Source organism: Urocampus carinirostris, chromosome 14 (assembly GCF_059441175.1).
Source record: "Urocampus carinirostris isolate Australia breed hairy pipefish chromosome 14, RoL_Ucar_1.0, whole genome shotgun sequence".
Lineage (NCBI taxonomy): Eukaryota > Metazoa > Chordata > Actinopteri > Syngnathiformes > Syngnathidae > Urocampus > Urocampus carinirostris.
Window position 1 is genome coordinate 11,018,514 of NC_142362.1, and position 18,975 is coordinate 11,037,488.

Here is an 18,975-nt window from a genome sequence, read left to right on the forward strand (position 1 = left end):
TTGCTGATCCGAACAACCAAGGATTTATAAAGGAAAATCTTGAAAATGATCAGTGGTGCCCAAATTTTTGCATATGACTGTAATTCATAGTTTGTTGAAATATTAGTGTCTTTTAAGCCTAGATTTGAATACTTCAACCGAGGTTGCAGACCTAATCTCAGAAGGCAAAGCATTCCACAACACCTGGGCCCAAATGGAGAACACTCTCGAACCTGCGGATTTCTTCTTGGCTTTTGGGATCACTAGTAGACCAGTGTTCTCCGAGCTAAGGCTCCGAGCAGGAACATAGGGGAATTTAAATCTGAAAGCTATAAGGGGGAATGTCCATGCAAACCATGTCTTGAACAAACAGGGAGCCGAAGCAGGTCAGCCAAAATTGTGTTAAATGTCCTTTTTTTTAAGCCTTGCATTCTGCAGTAAGGATTAGTTAAAAAACATTTTAAAAATAATGTTCATATCTCAGTGTTAAGAAGAACAAACATAATATATTATACACATTTTATTATTTCGACATTAGAAAGAAGAGACATTTCGAGTAGGAGAGTGCAGTACTGTATTGAGATACATTTTTTTTCCTGGAGATGGCGCAACAACCACACTTCTTGTAAATGTGAAATTATTTCCTAACCCATGAGCGCATGCTCATGCTCACTGAAGTATGAGTAATTAAATATTGAATATAGATATGGTTTTATTTGTATTATTATTAGCATTATTATGTGTTTTTTTATTTGATTTCAAAATAGTATCACAAAAATGATATTGAGATAGTTGGCATTATACAACTATTATTTTCTTGAGTTGTCTTGTTGACATATCTTGGCTCCTTTTCATTGTTTGGAACTCTCCACGGTGCTGAAACAGAACGCCTGCCCTTTTTTTAACCCCAATCTCCTCCTTACAACCCATCCTTGTCTTTCTCATCCACCCTTTCTAGCAGACAACTTCCCAGTCCCTAGACGTTTTATCAAGCACAACAACAAGACGTTGCCGCCAGTCACCAAGCCGATTTGTTGCATTGAAATGGTTCTCCCCTTTGGGGGGCACCCCTTCCAATCCTGCAGAATGGTTTGGCCCGTCCTGCACGATGAGACGCTGACAACAAAGAAATCACACTGAGAGCGTTTGAATAGGAAGGGAGCGCGATGTAAACATGAGGGAGAAAAGATCATCTTGCAGTTTACAGGGGATAATGGGAAAAATCATTGGTCTGTTATGGGTAGTTGATCATGCATAAAGTGGACAAGAAATCGCACGTGTGAACCAGAGGAGTTGTGCGCTCGTTCTTGGAGTTGTTCATTCAGTCGGCAGTATGCAAGGAGCTTGAGATGTTCTCTCTTGTAACATCAAAACCACCAGGAGAAGAAGATTCTCCCTGTGCTTAGTTTTCCTTTCGCCAACCATCTGGAGAAGAGTCGACGATGTGTTTTTATTAGGTGAGTTTCCTTTGTTCTGACGCGTGCGTTGCGCACGCGACGACGTGGACATTTTCGTTTCTAATTTTTTAAATAACAAAACACTCTTATAATCACACACCTCCATATTTATTGTAATTTCAAAAATATTTATTATAAAATGTGACTGCTGTAATGTCTGATCTATGTGGTTGTATTTCCCATAATTTCAATATTCCCTGCGTTCTTAAATATAATGTCCCTTTGTGTCCATTATTTCTCGAGCAAGCTAAAAGGGATAACTGAAATGACTTATCTCTGAATTTTGATGCGTTGATATTGGCTCGTTTAGAATGTAAACAACGGAGGTGGGGTGGGTGTGTTTAAAACCAATAATCAGATTGTTTATGTTTTGATACATCCATCTATGGCCACTGAGGCACTGTCTAGAGAAAATAACACATTGCAAGTCGATCATGAAGCTTTATAAAGCGTTATTTTTCAATCACAATTACATCACTCTGCAACCTATTCAAAATATATGACTAGATATTTACAAATAGTATGTTCCGCAGGAATTCTTGTGTATGTTTTATTCTTCTGCTAGTCCCAACCTTCATTTTTTTGTAATTATAGTGTTAGAGTTGCAAAAGCACAACAAATAAGAACACCAAAATAAGTTTATACATTGAAGAGTTTATTTTTTTGTGATTTTATTTTCATGAGGACCCAAGCATAGTTTTGTTCATACAAAGTCTGTTTGGTGCTGAAATTGCTACATGTTATGATTGGATAACGAATCCTCATGAAACTTCATGAACCACTTGAAATGTATAGATTTAATCATCTGCATGGCACTTTTGGTTTAACCCAGTGCTTCTCAATTATTTTATGTTTTTAGCAACTCACACGTGAGTAATTTTTGGAACTGGGTCAGTTGGTGCTGGGGCTAACTAGTACAACCAAGATTTTGCTTCATTTCGTCCATTAGGTTTAGACAGCAATGACCGTACTTGAAAACAAATGAAATATACTGGCCTTTTCAGTTGAAACAACAAAACAAAAACCTCTTGTCAAAACAAGGATTTGTATTTGTTCATCTTGGACAGTTCTAAAGTTTGTTGATTTGCTTTAAATGTATTATTGATACAAAACTATTTTTGTTGACAGATTGCACAAGATAAAGGTAATGGGGATTTTGTCCTTGTTTTTGTGTTAAGAGTTATTTTGTAGACGACTATTCAGTGAAAAGATTAATGTTTGTGTTTAGTGTTCGAATTAGGTGTTATGTCAAATGATCATTTGAAAATGCTTGTGCAGTTCTCCACATCACAACCAGTGTACAAGAAAATGCAGTGCACATATTTATAGGAGAGCAATTAAAGGCACATTACAACATATTTAAAGATCCATTATTCTGTCTATTGAAAGCTTTTTGAGTGATGCCCCATATGGCGCAACTCTCTTATGTAACGGTAATCAACAAGCAAGCGGTTTTCCTCAGATCTTCACCGAAGTGACAAGCTCCGAGTTGATAAACTCTTTTTGGCCGGTAGTCAAACATTTTATCTCTCGCAGGCATTTTTTATCTCAGCCTTGGGAGCACCTACAGAGGATTTAGCTGCTCTCAGAAATGGAACTGACACAAAAAATAGATGACTCAGAATCCCGGCTAGATGCCTTTTCATCCTTGCAGGCTTTTGTGTGTCTATTACTATGTTATTAACATAAACACAATCAAAAGTCTGCTTGAGTCTGAGAGAAAATACATTATGTAAGTTTGGAGAACCTAGGGCATAAGAGTATTATTCTCAGGATTGAACGGCAAGCACAAAACTATGAGCTACCAATCCTGACATATGTAGATATAAATGTAAAAATAAATACTTGTCTACAAATATACACTACTGACATAAGTGAACACAAAATACATAATAAATACACAACAAAATGGACAACATAATCAATGACAAAATACACAACTAAATAAGTGACAAAATACACAGTGAAATGCATGAAAAAAATCATCAACAAAATACAAAACAAAATAAATGACTAAACATGTGACAAAATACACAACAAAAATATGAGAAATTACGTGACAAAATACACAACAAAAATATGAGAAAATACATGACAAAATACACAAAAAAGAGAAAATACGTGACAAAATACACAACAAAAATATGAGAAATTACGTGACAAAATACACAACAAAAATATGAGAAAATACATGACAAAATACACCAAAAAAAGAGAAAATACGTGACAAAATGCACAACAAAAATATGAGAAAAATACGTGACAAAATACACATCACAGGACAAAATGCACAAAAAATAGACAACAAAACAAAATACCTGTAAAAATACACGACAAAGTACAACAGAAAAAACACAACAAAATACAGGACAAAATACATTAAAAAATAAATACATGACAATACTAATACCGAAACTCATAAATATATGAATACATTTCATTGTTGTCATCAATGTAGGTATCACATGATATATTCATCTCATCTCATTAACCGTACCGCTTATCCTCAGTAGGGTCGCGGGGGGGCTGGAGCCCATCCCAGCAATCATCGGGCAGTGGGCAGGGGACACCCTGAACTGGTTGCCAGCCAATCGCAGGGCACACAGGGACAGACAACTCATTCGCTCATTCACACCTAGGGACAATTGTGTATAATTATTTCTTTTGAATACCTTTTTAGGTATTTATATATTTATACCTGTATTGCTATGTTTGGCAGGGTTGGTCCGCCGTGCAAAATGTCAAGGCAGCCTGTCAAATTATGTCTTCAAAAAAATAAATCACTTGTGAATCATGAATCACAAGAGAAAAGAACATTTAAAATGGGGAACAAGACAAAGCGAAAGGAATTAAGAGTATCTGCTGAAGAGAAAGTCTATCCTAATCCCCATTAATAGACACCGGAGACGTATTCGCTATCGTCGTGTCAGCGCACATGCGCACAGGACACAAATCCGTCAGGCCCTTTGAAATATTCGGTGATGCGTTCACGGTCGTGTAATGAGGACAGCATTGGATGTGAGTCACGGCCTGCGTGCACCCTCGGGCAATGCGGTCTGTGTGGACATTTGCTCCCCATCACGATGCCTTTGTTGGAGACAGCCTCCTATTCATGTTATGAAGCGTGCCTGCTGGGAAAAAAACTGCCTACAAGCGAGTCGGATGCAAAAATTTGCTGCAAAAAGGATTTATTATGTTTCATGTTTTTGTAGATCAAAGTATCTTTCAACAAACCTGGTCCCAAATGAGTTTTTATCGGAGTTTTCCAGCCATCCATGTGATATTTTAAGGGAAAATGTGTACTATCTGGACACTAGATGCTACTCTATGGTGTGGTGCAACTGAAAATGAGTGTTAAAAGGCACAAGGAAGAATATAAACTATGAAGACTCAAAGTGACCAGACGGCACCATTTTAAGTCAAGTCAAGTCATTTTTATTTGTATAGCCCTTAATCACAAAGAGTCTCAAAGGGCTACACAGGTTATTGCACAGACTATTATTTCAGACTATCATTACACCATCCCCTGATCTGAAACTAACATGAGGGCAAGGAAAAACTCAAAAACCTCAACATGAGGAAAATGAAGAAACCTTGAGAAGGGACCGCACAAGTGGTATCCCCCTTCCAGGATGTTACAATAACAAATAATACACATATATTGTCAACAAAAAATATAGGTTATTCATATGCTATAAAGTAGAAGTGTGTTTTAAGCTTAGATTTAAACATTTCCACTGAGGTTGCATTTTAAATTTATTTTTCTTCTTCTTTTTGTGTCACGACCAGAACGGAATCAGGACCCAATTGCGTAACGATTGCCACAAGTTTTATTGAAAAAAAGAGGAAGGGCTGCGCCTTCGATCCGGTCCTCGCTGGGCGTAGGATGCAAGTCACTCTTGCAATCGGATATTGATCCGAATACGGAAGTAGATCTTCCGTAGCGGGCGATGGCGGTGGCAGGGACGGAAAAAACAGGTCGATAGCCAAGCCAGGAGAGCAAATACGTGGTCGGGTCAGAAATGAGTCGTAAGCCAGGACTGGAACACAGACGTGGTCTGGAACAAAAGCGGGTTGTAAGCCGGGACGGGAGAGCAGACATGGTCAGAAAGGTTGTAGCCGGAGACAGATGGGAGATCAGGAACGTACAGGTGGAAAAACGGGAGCAAAAACGGGACAGGCGGGAGTCAGGGTCAAAAAGGCTTGCCTTGTATAAACAGAGGTTCACAGACGGACTGACAACCAGAGAGTTACAGGACAGGGTTTAGATAGGGACAGGGAGCCAATCAGATAGCCCTCAGCCGCTGGCGCCAAATGATCGGGCACAGGTGATACAAATCGGTAATCATGACAGTTTGAGGTTTTTGCGTACCCATAGCAGCAAGATGGTGGATGATTATCTTTTACAAATAAATTATTTAAGTAGCAGTATAGAAAATTGTTCAATCAACTCACAGTATTCATGTTACTGTACTGATTTTAGAAAACAAACTATTTATGTTGTCCTTGAGGCTAAAGAGTACACAAAGGCTCCATGCTAAAGAGTACACAAAGGCTCCATGTCTTATTGTTTTCATTTGTCTGGAGTACAAAACACATCCTTTAAGAGACATTTTTTTTCTTCCTTACAATTTCACACATGTTCTTTTTTTGTCAATGTTTTCCCAGTTTGTATTAGGTAAAATACACAAGAAATGCATATTTGTAACTAACTGGGTTAATGAAATACATTTTAACTATTTGTAATTTTCATAAACACAATGCTACACGGACATGTGCACATGTCCATTTCAATCCTAAAGGGACAGTATGTATTATTTAGCACCTCCTAACGGTAAAAAAACCTTCATTCATTAAGGCAATATTGATTCAAATAATAAACAAACCGCCATGTAAGCTTTCATTTTTAAATACTTTTAGGTTGCGAAATTAGCATTTATTTGAGATAACAGAAGCCTTAACCAGACGGGGCTGACATATTTGTCCGTGATCTTGCCACTAGGGGTAACCAAAAACCTTAAAAAGTTTTGCAAAAAAATGAGATGTTTAATGTACTTTAGTCACTTTGCGTCTCCATAGCTTGTATTTTTCCTTGTGTTTATCGGCGTTCATTTTCAGTTCCACTAAACAACACAGCAACATCCAGTGGTCAAAAGAAAACACACTGTCCCTTTAAATATATAAATACCGTAAATGAGGCAGCACGGCGGCGCAGTGGTTAGCGCGTGTGCGGCATAGTTCTATGGTCTTGGAAACCTCCTGTGTGGTTTCAATCCCAGCTACCGGACTTACTGTGCGCAGTTTGTATGTTCTCCTCGTGCTTGCGTGGGTTTCCTCCAGGCACTCCGGTTTCCTCCCACATTCCAAAGACATGCATCTCAGGTGGATTGGCCGGTCCAAATTGTCCCTAGGTGTGAATGAGCGAGCAAGTTGTCTGACCCTGTGTGCCCTGCGATTGGCTGGCAACCAGTTCAGGGTGTCCCCTGCCCACTGCCCGATGATTGCTGGGATGGGCTCCAGCACCCCCGCGACCCTACTGAGGATAAGCGGTGCAGCTAATGAGATGAGATACCGTAAATGGATATGTTTGATTCCGAAGACAATCCTATAGGAACCCATGAAGTATTCTTACAACCAACTAATGGGGTTCTCATTTTGACTTGGGGATAACTAGCACATACTGGTAACACTTTTTTTTAGTTTCCCACTAATATTGGAAAAGCCGAAGACTTTGTATGGACTTCTTTTCTCCCAGTATGTTCTCGAATTAGATCTATATCCAATTCATTACTTTTGTGATTTGTTTACTTTAGTTTGATACCTTTCTTTTTAATAAAAGGTCAGAACCGGACTGGGTTCAAAAAGAGAAAAAAAACACCTACACTATCAAAAAGGTCACTAGTCAAACTTGTTTTAACATCGTTTTGTTTATCTCGAAATAAACGCACGTCAAAACACAGCTCCCAGCAAGTCAGTTAAAGGGCAAACGTAGCAAAATTCAGAGTTCCCCTCAGTCATCACGTCCGTTCCGTTCATTTTCAGCCTGCCAAATCGGCGCATTACGAGGCATCAGGGGAAAAGGAATATCGATCTGCTTTTGAACCGGAGACAATTTACACGCTCGGGGCGAGTCTTTCTCTCCGAAGCAGCAAAGTGCTCGAAAGGTTTGACATCCACAATAGAGAATGAACTGTAATCTGAGCAAAGCCTCTTTAGCCCCTAGCTAGCTCACCTTCAGCCTTCCAGCAATGACCTGAGCTTATTGACAGATCACGCTTGAGACCACCGACAATAAATACACGTACTGTACAGTGGGCCCGCCACCCCAGGGGTGTAAATTTCAAATGGACGGAGACCCAAATAAAAAATTGAATGTTGATTTTTTTTTAAAACGTAGTCCATAGCAGGAATGGACAACTATTAGGATTGGGTTAAAAAAATTTGCCAAGGGGTCAAGTCAAGTCACATTTATTTATATAGCCCTTAATCACAAAAATGTCTCAAAGGACTGCACAGGATTACAATTACACAATTACCCGATCTTAAACCAACATGCGGGCAAGGAACAACTCAAAACCTCAGCGTGAGGAAAAAGAGAAACCCTGAGAAAGGACCTCACAAGCGGCAATCCCCCTTCCAGGATGACCAGGGTGAATCACAATTAGCATTACTATACACAAGCATAGTAAACACTAGGTAACATGTTGAAAATTTGTCCGGAAAGTGCATGACAGCAGCGACGCCCCCGGCCTGTAAACTAATCCAGTAAGTCTATGACGGCCACGACGCAGTTTCCCATCTCTACCAGCTGGTCCATGCAGGCGTTCGCATGCTTCAGGTCAAACGCTGGTCCGCTGATTCCTCTCCAAATCTTTCTTCTCCTTTGTATCACCACCAGGCAGGCAGTCGGAAAAAGACAGGACAATACAGAATATGAGATGGGCATCAATCATAAGCTTTGGAATAGAAGTGTGCCTTAAGCCTCGATTTAAAAACTTCCATTGAGATTGCAGATCTTATCTCCGGAGGCAGGGCATTCCATAACACCGGGGACCGGATGGAGAACGCTCTCGAGCCTCTAGACTTCTTGGCTCTCGGAGTCAAAAGTAGACCGGCATTTTCCGAGCGCAGACTCCGTGCAGGAACATAGGGGGAAATCAAATCAGAGAGATAAGAGGGTGCAAGTCCATGCAAACATTTATATGTTAATAAGAGAACCTTAAAGTCACATCTTAAGTGGACTGGGAGCCAGTGCAAGTTTGCCAATACAGGAGTAATATGCTCAAACTTTTTGGTCTTAGTTAAAAGTCTAGTCAAAAGTCTAGCTGCCTGGAGATCTATACTATCATATCATTTATGAATACATACCTCAGGGTTAAAGACCAGCAACCTCAGCCTCCGGGCACTCTGGTTTCCTCTCACACTCCAAAAACATGCATGTTAGGTTAATTGGCCTGTCCAAATTCTCCCTTGGTGTGAATGAGCGAGCAAATTGTCTGTCCCTGTGTGCCCTGCGACTGGCTGGCAACCAGTTCGACGTGTCCTCTGCCCACTGCCCGAAGATAGCTGGGATGGGCTCCAGCACCCCCGCGACCCTACTGTCGATAAGCGGTGCAGATAATGGATGGATGGATTAATGTATACCTGCATGTACTGGTTACATTTCTTTATATTTTTTTAAAGGGTTAGGGTTAGTTTTGAAACCCTTACAACAAAAGACAAATACTGTATGAGGTCCCTGTTCAAAGCACTATAATTAATGTATAATTTTATAGTATTACTTTAATTGCATTTTTTAGTATGTTTGTAGTATTTCTGCAGTCGGATTTTTGTTGTATTTCAGTAGTTTTTTGTAGTATTAATATGATTGTATATTTAATATGCACCATTATTTTTTCAGTATTTCCATAGTTGAATATTTGTATTTTACAGTATCTGTAGTATTTTTTATTATTATTGCTGTATTTTTTTCAGTATTTTAGTATTATTTCTGATCTAACCTTCCTGTGTGGAGTTTGCATGTTCGCCCAAGGCTTGCATGGGTTTCCTCCGGGCGCTCCGGTTTCCTCCCACATTACAAAAACATGCATGTCAGGTTAATTGGCCAGTCCAACTTGTCCCTAGGTGTAAATGAGCGAGTGTGATGTTTGTGCCTGTGTGCCTTGGGATGGGCTCCAGCACCCCAGCGACCCTATTGAGGATAAACGGTGCAGATAATGGATGGATGGAGTATTATTTCTGCGGTTGTTTTTTTCGTAGGATTTCTGTATTGTTTCGGTGCATTACTATAGTTTTATTTTTGTAGTATGTCTGCGGTGGTATACTTTCATTTACCATAGTAGTATTTTCTTAGTAATTCTCTAGAAGTATTTTTGAAGCATTGCACATTTTCCCCTACCTGGTGCTTTAATATAAAGGGCGTAGGTTTAGTCTTGGCATTGGTAGGGGCCTTTTTTGAAGTGATCATATAACATCGCTGGCACTAAAACTATTTTTGCTCGATATTGGTGGGGGCACGTCCCCTCTGTCCATACCAAAACCATGCCCTTGCTTTTTATCGATTCTACATGCATGCATTTAAAACTGGCTGTAGTGTATTCAGGGTTGTTTGTTCTTTTGAGTCGGCTGGGCGATGCCATAGGTCAACGTCTTTTCAACAGATTTGTAGCACGAAAGAGAAAGCAGAGAGAGTGTGAGGAGAAAGCGAATGCTGTTGAAGCACCCATACAAATCAGCCGGCGTTCAAACTTAATGACCTGAAAAGACACGTGACTAAAACTTGAGGCCTCTTTAAATGCGAGTGCTCGGAGGTGTAGGTTTGTTCGACTGGGGTAAAGAAGAAAGTATGCGGTGACCCAAAATGTTTTCGCATATCTGCTGCTATTCTAAACTAATGTCTCTCAATTTTCTGTGCACAAATCAACTGCTTACAATGCAGGGTCCGTATGTGTGCTTGAAATCCTTGAAAAATGCTTGAATTTCAATGTTGTGTTTTCAGGGTTTGAAAAGTGAATTTTGGGCGAAACGCTTGTAAATGCTTGAAATTGTTGCCATATTTTTTGGCAGTCTGACTCCACACCACGCATCAAATGAAGAAAAAATAAAACAAGTCTGCTTTAAAATGACGCTTACAACCATGCTTTGTTGGCTTTGCTTTGCCATTTCGTTTTATTTTTTCTTAGTACTGTCATCAAAAACTAGAACAAGATAATTTGATGTGACATAGACCAAACAGAGACGACAGAAAATACTACTAAATTGGGGCACATAAATTCATTTTATTTTTTTATTTTATATTTAATTTTGTATGTCCCATTTAGCTGCTGGCTTAATATCTGGCTTTTGATTTATCAAATTGTGTCGTTCTTCTTCCTACTGATAAAAAAACTCAGTGACCTTAAACAACAAGGCTGTTGATTGGTTCACACAGAATTTCATCTTTTAACAGTACTAGAAAAATTGAAAAATTGGCTTTAAATGTTCTTTAAAGCGACAAAGCCTAATCAGAGAGATGGCCCTTTTTCTTGATTCTATTGAATGAACAACGGAAAACAAATTAATACAAAAACGTATGAGAAAATTGGCGCACAGACACAATGACTTTCGCATTTACAAATGGTTGGGATGAGACTCGATCATCTTGTTAAACATCATGACATCATAAACAGTGGCATACAAATCCACTGTTCCCCCAATTCCAATGCCCCCCTTATGTTAATCCTTTTATTAAAATATTCCAAGATGTCCTCCAAAATGCCATTATAAGACCCCTGTTTTTCATGCCCAAAATGAGCCTATTGAACTGGGGTGTGCAACTTTTTGGAGTCACTGGCCACATTGGGTTAAATAATTTGGCCAAGGGGCCAACCCTGGACACCTATCCAATTTGAGCATTCATGTATATTATATACATGAAGACATCTCCATGTTACATTTCTTTATATTTGTTTTTAAAAGGTTCGGGTTAGTTTCATCAAATTGGGTTTGAAACTCTCACAATCAAAGAAAGGTCCGTGTTTGAACCACTAAATTTGATAAATAGTTTTATAGTATTACTGTAATTAGAACGTTTGTAGTATTTCTGCAGTCAGATTTTTGTTTTATATCTGTCGTAATTTTTAGTACAACTATAATTTTATTTTTGGAGTCTGCAGTAGTAATTTTTTTATATTTTCCTCGTAGTATTTTTGTAGTAATTGTTTATTTTTTTTTGTATTTTCATAGTAGATTTTTTGTATTATATCTGTAGTATTTTTAAAGATTACTGTTTGTGTATTTATGTAGTATAACTGTCATACTATTGCTCTAGCAGTGTTTTGTATTATGATATTGCTCAAGATGTATTGTTTTAGTATTTTTCTAGAATTATTTTGAATTATCTCCATAGTAATATTTAGTCGTGTTCTGTAGTGTTATTGTAGTATTTCCATAGTAATATTTTTGTAGTATTTTTTTATATTTTTGTAATATCACTGTTGTATTTTTTTAGTATTACTGTTACAATGTTTTAAGTGGTATTTTTGTAATATTTCTGAAGCAGTATTTTTGTAATATGTCTTGTGTAATAGCTCTGTATTAGTATTTTTGCAGTATTTCTGTCATAATATTCCTGTTGCAGTGTATTATTATTATTATTATTATTATTATTATTATTATAGTATTACTGTAGTTGTATTTTTGAAGTATTTTTATTAGTATTTTTGTGGTGTTTCCAGTATTTAGTAGTATTTTTAGTATTTTTTAAATGTTACTGTAGTTTTTATAGTATTTCTATTGTAATATTTGTGTGGTTGTATTTGTGTGTTGTGGTGTTATTGTAGTAACATTTTTGTGGTGTATTTTCTCGTATTTTTGCTGTATAAAAATAAATAAATAAATAAGGTCCCTGTTTTTAAGCAATAAATTTAATATTTTGTTTTGTGGTTCGTTTCTGGTATGTGTGTTGTAGTCACACAAAGGGACAATGGGGACAAAATCGGCACTAATAATATGTTTTTATCAATAGTACCTTATTTACCATTAGATTTACTGTCATTAGATATAGACCATTTTCGTTTGGCGGGCCGGATGAAATGATCGATGCATCGTTTAAACATTTCTCACTCAACCTGACCTGATCATGACACGTCTCCCCCATTAGCCCCCCCGAGAGATTCTCATATTGAATGTCCTGCATACAAGACAAACGTGGCAGCTTAAACAAAGCAAAGAGACAATTGGATTACAACAACAAACAAAGCTAGCGTGACAACGTTGCCTTCTCAGCGCGGCTCGACCATACGTTGAAACGTGACGTAAGCTGTGGCCCGTCTGTCTGACATATGGAGGGTTTTAAGTGCCAAAATATTTTGGGTTTTGCTAATGTTGTCCTTTGATTGCCGCTTGGATGATGTTGACCGCAGCAGGGAAATGATTTAGTCATTGCTTTGTAAAATTGACTCAATGGCAAACTGCTGTAAATATGACCTACCGGTTGATCGAAATAGTTAGACATGATTATTCACATTTTTTTACATCGTTAACTAACTTTATTATGTATACAAAAACAAACAAACGAAAAAAAAGACAAATTGCCACTGTAACAGTATTTTACTATGGATAGTAAGTTCGCTGTTCATTCTTAAATTCAGGTTCTTGTGATTTATTCACCATGCTGCTTTTTTTAGGAAATAGTGAAACGCTCATATGTAAGCTTGCAATTACCCTATTCTTAAATATTGTTAAATATTATAAAAAATTACTGATACAAAATTACTGCTTATTTTGTATTTTGAGTCCTACATTTTATAAAACAGATACTTACACCACAGGCAGAAAATGTTTTTTTTATTTTTAGTGGTTTTTCTTTTTCTAATTTCAAGCAACATTTATACGTACCATAAGCAGCTTCCCAAGCATTTTTTTAATCATTTACTTTTTAATATAGTAGAAAATTCTCAGCCAACTGTTAGGTATGCTGCTTTTGCTTTTTATTCATTTGCTAGAAATATGAGTACAATTTTCTTAAAATTACACTGAAAATGAACAAAATTTTATGCCGATGGAGTACCATTTTTTTGCAGTCTACAGACAATTAAACAAGTGCTGGATTAAACATAACTTTCGACGAGGACTATTGATTGGAATTAAATTAAATGAAACTTCCCATATTTGCTATTATTAATTGATTTATGTATTTGTTCTTTTGTGTTCGTATTATGTATTTCTGCATTCATGTATGTTCCTCTTTTGCATTTAAACGTCTTTTTTATTGCTCATTTATTTTGAATATGCATTACAAGAAGTGCAAGGCTTCCTGATTATTGTCCAACAATTTCTCAGAACAATAACATGTAGAAGTAAAAAGAAAATGAGGCAACTACATAAACCCAAAACAAGGGAAGAGTCAACAAATTACATATTATACATATATATATATATATATATATATATATATATATATATATATATATATATATATATATATATATCTCATCTCATTGGCCGTACCGCTTGTCCTCATTAGGGTCGCGGGGGGCCTGGGGCCCATCCCAGCCATCTCCGGGCAGTGGGCAGGGGACACCCTGAACTGGTTGGCAGCCAATCGCAGGGCACACAGGGACAGACAACTCATTCGCTCATTCACACCTAGGGACAATCTGGACTGGCCAATTCACCTGAAATGCATGTTTTTGGAACGTGGGAGGAAACCGGAGTGCCCGGAGGAAACCCACGCAAGCACGGGGAGAACTGGAGACTTAAAAATTGTGGGACTGTATGTGTTTGATGTTTGGTTTCCAACTCAGCCTATCATCAACTGTTACTCCAAGGAATTGATTTTCGTGCACCCTTTCAATTTCAACCCCATCTATTACCACACATACCTGTGTGTTTTTATTTGTAAACAAAGGTAAAATAGTAATAGCTGACAAATAAAAAGATTGAGGAAAGCTAAAAGTAACAAACCAACACAATTACCTCATTGTTCTCACAGTGGCACACAAGCAGCGAAACAGCTCTGATTTGCGTCCAACAGATTGTGTGCCAATGTCGCGTTTTCTTCCAGCTGCGAAGAAAAGCGAGCTTTAGAAAAAAAAACCTTTGAAATGTTGCTTGCACTGCAGCATCTCAGCACAAGAGCTCCTAAGTGCGACGGGCAAGAAAGCAGCAGGAAACCTCAACATTATGATGTCTTTAGCAATAAAGAGGACATTTCCATTTCTTTTCTTGCCGTGGCTTCAGTAAGGGGTCGCTTATATACATGGGGCGCTTTGCAACTGAAAACGGATCTTGTTGATTTGTACAAATAAACACCATTTTTGCATCACTTATCAAATGTGCTTTTGGCGACGATATCTTGAGGGACTTATTATATTTGGTTTTACTGGGTACCAATGTTGTAAGTCTCAGGTATGACTCAACCGAGGCACAAACTGTCACGGTTGCCATGGCGCCCAATTGGCCCCGCCCGTGTGGCGCTAGCTGCAGCTCGTTGACGGATTGGCTTTCCGTCTATTTAACTCAGTGCTCTCACTCACCTTTTGTCAGTCCGTCAACGAACTTCTGCCCCGCAAGACGTGGGTTTTGACTCGGTCCTGTTTGCTGTTGGTATTTCCTGTCCGGTATTGTCCTGTTTAATATCTCCAGTTTAACTCCCATCATGTTTGTCCTGTTTAATTTCGATATCCTGTTTTGATATCAATCCCGTCTTTCCCGTCCTGTACGGTATCGACCCCATCTGTCCGATATCCGCTCGGGCAATTGGTATCAATATCGTCGGCCTCTGGCTTCCTGTCATTCCACGCCAGACTTCTGCCTAATGTGCCTGAATCCCCATTTCCCGTAAAATAAAAGGCTTGTGTGAGAAACGTCACGCATTTGGGTCCTGATCCTGTTCCGGTTCTTGACGCAAACCAGCAACCTCCCTTGGGGCGGGCGCCCTACCCAAAGGCCATTGACCTGGTTATAATACTATTTAGTATAATAGTATAAATATGGTAAATAACTACAATAATATTGAAAAATAAGTAGATGTTTTTCTGTATTTGTATATTTATTGTTTTTATTGATCTTTTCAGAAAATACAACCAACATCTAGTTTTTGAACACAAAGCAGGTAGCTAACGAATAGATCAAATATACAAAAGTCAATTCCATTGAAGTTGGGAAAAAGTTTAAAATGTCAGTAAAATTAGAATAGAATGACTTGCAAACCTTTTCTAACCCATATTTAAATGAATACACCACAAAGACAAGATTATCCATGTTCAAACTCATAAACTTTATTTCCATAAGCAAATAATGATAAACTTAGAATTTTATAATTGCAACAAGTGCCAAAGTAGTTGGGAAAGGGGCTTCTTCACCATTGTGTTACATCACCTTTCCTTTTAATAACACTCAATAAACGTTTAGGAAGTGAGGAGACTAGTTGTTGAATCGTTGATAGTGGAATCCTTTCCCATTCTTGCTTTATGTACAGCTTCAGCTGTTCAACAGTCCGGGGTCTCCTTTGTCTTATTCTGCGCTTTATAATGCGCCACACATTTTCAATGGGAGACAGGTCAGGACTGCAGGCAGGCCAGTCAAGCACCCGCACCCTCTTACTACGAAGCCACGCTGTCGTGAGACGTGCAGTGTGTGGCTTGGCATTATCCTGCTGGAAGAAGCAAGGGCGCCCATGGTAAAGATTCTGTTTGGATGGCAACATACTTTGTTCCAAAACCTGAATGTACTTTTCTGCATTAATGGTGCCTTCACAGATGTGCAGGTTACCCATTCCTTGGCCACTCATGCACCCCCATACCATCACAGATGCTGGCTTTTGCACTTTGCGTGCATAACAGTCTGGGTGGTTCTGTTCTTCTTTGGACCGGAGGACACGACGTCCACAATTTCCAAACACAATTTGGAAAACTGACTCATCAGACCACAGAACACTTTTCCACTTTGTATCAGTCCATTTTAGATGGGCTCGGGCCCAGAGAACCCTGCGGCGTTTCTGGATGTTGTTGATGAATGGCTTACGCTTTGCAACATAAAGTTTTAACCCACACTTACGGATATAGCGTCGAACTGTATTGACTGACAGTGGTTTTCCAAAGTGTTCCTGAGCCCATGTGGTGATGTCCTTGACACATTGATGTCGGTTCTTAATGCAGTACCGCTTGAGGGCTCGGAGGTCACGGGCATTCAATAATGGTTTACGGCCATGCCGTTTACGCACAGTGATTTCTCCAGATTCCCTGAACCTTTTCACAATATTATGGACTGTAGATGATGATATCCCTAAATTCCTTGCAATTGTACTTTGAGGAATGTTGTTTTTAAACTGTACAACAATTTGCTCACGCAGTTGTTCACAAAGAGGTGAACCTCGCCCCATCCTTGCATGTGAATGACTTAGCTTGTTCGGGTCTCCCTTTTTTATACCCAGTAACAACTCTCACCTGTTGCTAATTCATCTGTTCACCTGCAAATAGTTGGTTGATTTCCATTCATCCACTTTCTGAGTAGTTATTGACACCTGTCCCAACTATTTTGGCACGTGTTGCTGTCATCAAATTACAGAGTTGATGATTTTCTCCCAAAACAATAAAGTTTATGAGTGAAGACAATAAATATGTTGTCTTTGCTGTGCATTCATTTAAATATGGGTTGAAAAGAATTTGCAATTTACTTGGATCAATTTTTATTTGCAATTAACACACTTTCCCAACTTCATTGGAATTGAGTTTTGTACACAAATAAGAAAGTAATAGTATGACTTGGAAGTATATAACTAATTACAGCGGATTTTAAGTTGTAGCTCCAGGTCGTCCGTTTCATAAGAAATGGATCTGGCGTTGGTGAGATACAGGCTCAGCAGGAAGTGGCTTATGCTTTTTGTTAGCCTAGCCATAGCAGTAGGGCGGGCCTGCAACATCGCTATTGCCTTCTCTCCCGACGCTGCCTCAGTCACTTTATAAACCCGATAATAATACAAGAAGCACTGGCTGGTGATCACCATTTCTTTAACTATTCTGACTTTTCGCAGAATTTGATGTGATTGATGAATTTATTTTCAATGTTACGGGCCACTAATAGGTAGTAGTCGCCACACTTCCTAGTTTGTTTTGGTTCGGGGGAATTTACTTGTGCGCTCGCCCACCCTGGCAGACAGTCACGCCCATACTATTCACACCCACATTCACACACAGGGAGTCAATGCTTTTGCAAGGCACTGTATCAAGTGCAAAAATAGATGATTGATAACCTTATCTGTCACGAAGCAGAGCGGGAAACAGGAAAAAAGGACCTATTCGCGTAGACGTACTCACAATTTATTGGGGAAGGATCAGGAGAGTGCGCAAACTCGATCCGGGGATCAATGGTCGCGGAGTGGATTAGAAATCCAAACAAAAGACAAGTTGTTAAAAACAAACAAACGGATCAGACCAAAAACAAAACAGGATCAAATACGGGCAGATTCACAGAACTAGGCATGTAACAGGTTTTAACAGAAGTTTCACGGATTTTAACCAGGTTTTACAAACGTTCCAGCCACGCACAGTACAAAGGAGCACGCTTAAGTACTCCAAGAGCAATCAGTCCAATGCGTCTCAGCCGGTGTCAAGGGGCGGGGCCAGCTGGGCGCCATGACAACCGTGCAAAGACATGACATTATCACAATTTCTGTCACCTTATCTTTGAAGAACAGATAAAAAAAAAACCATGCTAAAATGCTTGAATGATTTAATTGAATTTCCTCAAAAACCTGAAGATGCCATCAGTATTTATTTTAGATGATCACCAGTAACACTTGGATCCAACACTCCACCTTAGATCATTTACACGTGTACTCCTACGACTCAACCTAATTATGGTTTACATTAACCTCGAGTTTAACCGCCGACTTCTCCAGGGGAACAAATAGCGAGACTCGCTTAAGCTCGGCGTTTTTTCTTGCTCCCCCCGCCCACGTGCTTTTAAGCAAGGCGCTTTCCGTCATAACTCTGGCGGCTTGCCAAAGAAACAAGGCAACTGGAAGGCACGGCAATTTCAGACCGTTCCGCTTCTGTGCTCGCTTCATTAAAACGCCGGGTGAGATGCGTCCAAAATTGTGAGGAAAGATTCTCACTCAAAAAAAGACAAAAGGTCAGTGTTATTTGCCCAAAGCGAAGCCATTACAGCCTGGTTCTTTTATAGCGCATTCCCTTAGAAACAACCTCCTTTACGTTAGGTTCTTACATTGATGCAGGTTGTTATGGCAACAAGGAAGACGTGACATAATCCAATGAAGTGTTGTTTAATCAGGTCCCTAGCCAGGGCCTCAAGTCAAAGGATGTTCTTTAATTGTTTCTTGGTCATCCCTGTTGGGGCCTACGTGTCAATAATTTCTAGGGCAGGGTAGTAAGATCGTTTTAGCTGGAAAGGGTAAAAGAAAATAGTCAACTTTCAGGGTTGGTGACTTTTAATGACTTTCAGTTTCTGTTTTCATTCATTCAAGTTTGATGACAGCGAGTGCCGTTGGTATTGGCACGTTTTTTGTTGAGCCTTTCTTTCAATGGTGACCCACTTA